Source organism: Equus quagga, chromosome 11 (assembly GCF_021613505.1).
Source record: "Equus quagga isolate Etosha38 chromosome 11, UCLA_HA_Equagga_1.0, whole genome shotgun sequence".
Lineage (NCBI taxonomy): Eukaryota > Metazoa > Chordata > Mammalia > Perissodactyla > Equidae > Equus > Equus quagga.
This window is the reverse complement of record NC_060277.1, coordinates 63,336,757-63,342,109: the sequence shown is the minus strand read 5'-3', so window position 1 is coordinate 63,342,109 and position 5,353 is coordinate 63,336,757.

The window sequence follows — 5,353 nt, the reverse complement described above, 5'->3', positions numbered from 1 at the left end:
CAACAATAACAAAACACAGACTATTCTAATTTTCTAACTATTAGAACTATTTAACATTGGACTTTATGGCCCTGGGAGATAGTTCCTAACTTGTCACTGGATATGCTAAAGCAAAAACTATATAATCACTTATAGGGATGTCATGGAGGGAACTATGGGTCATAGATGCATTTATTCATTCAACACATATTTACTGGATGCCTATGGTGCAGGCTCAGACCTCTTGAAGCAGATGCTGAGACAAACTTTGGCATGCAGGCTCTTTTTCAGCGATCAACACCTATGGAAATGGGGGAATAAGCAGGATTGAGCAGATGAGATTCAGGCCCAACAAAGCCTCGGCCACAGGGAGCTCTGGGCCTTTGGAGAAAATACAGCCATCAGAGTTCCCTCAACGGGCTGAAATGGCTGGGCTTTTATACCTTCAACTTGATTAGTCATCAGATGTGGCCCATCCAGGGAAGGAAGCCTGTGTTCCTACAGGAGACAACTTCCTGTAGCTGAGACAGGCCGTAGAGGAGCTGATACCTGGAGATGAGTCCTTCTGTGTCCACCACAGACTACTGCATGCCAAGCATTGTGCTAGGCATTGAGAATACAACAGTCAACAAAACAGAAAACAAAGTTCAAGCAAGAGCATGCATTCTAGTGGAAAGTTAGAATAGAATTTTAAAAAAATATCTAAATGAATGCGTATCAATTAGTGATAAATGCCATGAGGCATCATGATGGGGAGAAGGCACTCATGATGGAAGAAGAACTATTGGGTAGTGGTGTGATGGTTGTGCTATTTCCATCAGGATAGTCAGGGAAACCTCTCTAATAAATGATGCTGAAGCAGAAACCAAGGGAGGTGTGAGAAAAAGCCCTGCATACATCTGGGGCATGAAGGGGTTCCAGGCAGACAGCAGAAGCAAAGGCTTTGAGGAACAGCAAGGACACCTGTGTGGCTGGAGGGATAGAATAAGGAGAGAGTAACAGGAGATGAGCCAAGAAGGATAGCAGGGGACCAGATCATGCAGGACCATGGGGCCATGGTAGAGACTCACAGTGGGGAGAGACAATAGAGATTGGTTGTTAGTTGGGGCTGGCCCCGTGGCCGAGTGGTTAAGTTCGCGCGCTCTGCTGCAGGCGGCCCAGTGTTTCGTTGGTTAGAATCCTGGGCACGGACATGGCACTGCTCATCAAACCACGCTGAGGCAGCATCCCACATGCCACAACTAGAAGGACCCACAACGAAGAATATACAACTATGTCCCGGGGGGCTTTGGGGAGAAAAGGGAAAAAACAAAATCTTAAAAAAAAGAGAGAGAGAGAGATTGGTTGTTAGAAACACTCCCTCCAGTAGCTCCCCATTTTGTAGAGGAGAAAATCGAATTCCAAGGACAGATATGATTAGTACAACGTTGCATAGCTAGGTAGAAACCCTGGAGAAAGTCAGAATGGAGACAGAAAATACATGATGCATCCATTAGGATGCCTTTGGCTGAATGTAAGAGAAACTCGATGCAAAAAGGCTTCAACAAAAGCAAACAGTTATCTCACGTTACTGGAAGACCAGAGTTGACAGAGCCCTGGACTTAGTTCCATGAGTGGCTCAATAATGTTCCTTCCATCTCTCCATCTGGCATCCTTAGCATATCAGATGGGATGGGCTAGGATATGCTGAGCTAACAGACCCAATTCCAGCGTCTTTATGAGGAAAAAGTATATTTTTACTCATGCGACATGTCCATGGTGGGGCACTATCTTTACTAACTGTGGAGTTCTCCTTCCTGTGGTCACTTACAGGTTGACAAAGCCAGTGCCACACAGCCCACTGCTGACTGCCATGCCAGAAGAAAATGAGGTCTCTGGCGTGTCTTGAAGCAGTGATTAGATGCTCTGCTTCAGAAATAACACACGTCGTTTTTGCTCCCGATTTGTTGACCCGTGGTACTACGTTACTCTTCCCTCCTACTCACAAATAAGCCAGGAACTGCAATTCTACTCTATGCATGGAAGGCAGAGATATTCAGTAAGCAGCAATAATGACTATCAAACCGAAGATGAACTGAAACTAATGACTGGTGTCTGGCTTACCCTCACCTTCCCCCACCCCAAGGTCATAACATCCACAGAAACAACATTCAAAAAAGTAGAGGAATTACCACTATTTTTAATAGCAAAGAAAATTTCCCCTTGCTTCGTATTGTCCAGAACTGGATCGCATGTCCGTTCTTAACCAATCACTAGCAAGGGGAATGGGATTCTTATGGTTGGCTCAGGCCAATTGGGATCAGTCTTCTACAGCGAGGGATTGGGTGGCTTTCTCCTGAATTTATGGGCTGTCTGAAGTTGATATAGGTGTTGAAAGAGATGATTCTTCTCCGTCACTTTTTAATGAATCAAATCCACAAAAGAAAGACACTTCCACATGGTCAACAGTTCAGGTACTGAAGCTAGAAGGAGAAAGTAGGGAAATGGATGTCAGTAGGCAACCAACCTGGTATAGTACAAAGGGCAAATCGGGAGGACTAGAAGCATCAATAAGTATAGCGTACTGTAGTAAGGGTTGGAATGAATAAACCCTAAGATCCTACCTAACTCTGAGATACTATTGTTTTCTTTGAGTTTGTTGACACCACCATCTATAAGCACAGGGGTTCAGAAAAGATTTGTGGGTGAAATGGACTAAGGAAGCAAAGCAATTTACTTTATTCAGATCCACTGATCAAACCTTGGAGTCCATATGAGCAAGACACATTTGTACCCATTGCTAGGAAGCGCCCAGATATATGGAATAGGCAATTCTGGAATAAGGAAGGGGAGGTGAAAGCTCAGGAAGAGGAAAGAAAGAGAGTGACTTAAAAACTGCATGTAGTATGAGGGTAAAGAAAATGTTCTTATGATTGCCAGACAAATATGCCTATGTTGTGATTTTCAAATTTATATAGTCTTATCTGCACTCCTGAGCTTGAAACCCTTGTGCTGAACAGCTCCACTTAGAGCTCTTAAAGGCACTTCAACACAACCATCGCTAACGTGGTCCTGAACCTGCCTGCTCTCTTAACTGGGCTGGTCATCTCCACTACAGGCACCAACTACGAGTAACCCACTTCATCCCTTCGTCACCTCTTTCCTGGATTATCCAAATGGCTTCCATATTGCTCTCCTCCCATCCCATGTTCCTTACTCCAGTTGATTTAGAGATCCAGTGAATGTGTAAATCTGACAGTGTCCTCCCCTTGAGTAAAATCCACCACCAATTCCTCATCAACTGTAGAATAAATTCAAGTTCTTTGGCAGGGGATACAATGCCCTTCTGCCAGCTTTAATTGGAAGACTTCCTCGGAGTTTATGCTCAACTGCTGTATCCCCTGCTCATATAGCCTCACCACTTGGTGTCTTTCTGGTTTTGCTAATAACATTTCCTCTTCGGAGAGTATCCTTCCCCTCTTGTTTGCTGTATTAACTCTTAATCATTCTTCAAGATTCTGCTCATTACCTCACTGAGAAAGCTGCTCTTGACCCCCACCTTTCCCCTCCAGGGCTAGGCTGGGTGCCTGTTATTTGAGAGCACGCTGTGCCCACCTTTATCATGGGACATATCCACAGATATGGTAATCATTTGTTTATCTGTCCCCCTGATGGTCTACAAGCTCCCCCTCCTTGAGGAAAGGAACTGTCTTATTCAACTTTTATTTCAGCACTTACCACAGTGCCTGGTGGAGGGTAGGCACTAAATAAATATTTGTCAAACAGAATCATTAAGAAAGGGTGGCAGCAGAAGCTGAGGGAACGGGAGGAAGTGCAGAGGACGAGGGAGGAGTTGGTGAGGGACGGATCAGAAAGACAGGAGCAAGAGGGGAGTTGCCAGGGGTCTTGGTGCACCTCCCATCCTAGGATAGGGATCTCCCTCCTGTGCCTTGGAATCTCGGTTCCAGTTCCAGTGTGTCCATTCTGGAGTTCGAAAAAGAGGCGCTCTGCCTTTCCAGCACAGGGGATCCTTGGTTTGGGTCACGCATGAGTGGGACTGAGTGGACAGCCTTGGGGACAATCTTTACTGCCCAGTCCACACTCTCACAACCTGTCCCCTGCCTTCAACTTCAGCTCGCTGGGCACTTACTTGCTCACAAGTCCAGGACAGAAGGTAGAATTTTGGCAGTGGCCACTGCTTTTTGTTTTAATTTCCCGCACCTGCTCCACAGACACATGCCAAAGATGATTACCACTCCCCTTGGGTGGCCTCATGCCTTTGCAAGTTAGACCCAGGCCTCCTTTCCACAGACCCAACCAGCAACCATACAGGGACACACCCCTTCTGCACCCACTTCCCGTCAGCCACAGCACAGGGATTTCAAAGCCGAGTCTTAGAGGCTCAGACAGCTTTTCTGACTCTGCCCCAGCGCTCTGGAAAAAGTCTCAGAAAGAAGAAATAAGAGGTGCCACCCACCGCTGGACTGGGGCTGTCTCGTGCCTGTGTGCATGCTGAAGGCAGGGTGGGGAGCAGAGCGCCGAAGGGGAAGAGAGTGTAGGCCCTGCTTGCTGGTAGCCAAATGACGTCCAACAAGCCACTTGACCCCTGGTCTCAGTTTAGGAACCTGTAGCAATGGGTTAGACCTCTTCCCTCCACTGTGAGCATCACCACTAGGGAGAAGCAAAGGCTTGCAGAAACCCCAACTCAGGCTTCGGCAGCGCACAGCTCAGGAGTCGGGTAGGGTGGGACCAGCCGCGAGGGCTGGACGGGGCAAAGGCAGCGGAGGTTTGGCCCCGCCGCGGGCTGGCTCCGGAGGGGACACTGCCGCCCTCCTCCTGGCCCCGTCTTTGCCCGCCTGGTTCGCCGTGTTGATTAACGGATGTCCTGGGTTTTGGTGACGCGGAGCTTCAAGTGCCGCGAGGACGGGGAAGCAAAGAGGAGCCCCCCTCCTCCCGGGCGCCCAGGCGTGTAGACGTGGGCGGCGGTGAGCGGCTGCCCTCCCATCCCCTCCCCTCCCCTCTGCTCCCCTCCCCTCGCGGCGCTCCCGTGTGTGCGGATGTGTGAGTGCGTGTGTCTCCCTCGCTCCCTCTCGCACTCGCTCCGGCACTAGTGCAGGCGGCGAGCCGGCGGCTCCCGGCTGGCTCGCTCGCTCCGGCCGCTGCGCTCCCGCCTCGCCGCCGCCGCCGCCGCCTCTGCAGTCGCAGCCGGGCATGGTGAGTGAGTGAGTGAGTCCAGCCGCCGCGCGCTCACCCCGCTGCCGCCCGACCCCAGCCGCCGCCGGCTCCGTCCCGGGCAGCCAGCCGGCGGCGGGAGCGCGCGGCGGGGCCGGGCAGCCGGGGGCACGGGCTGCCCGTGCGCCCTCGGTGGCCGGCGCGCAGGGCCGCCGGGGCCCTG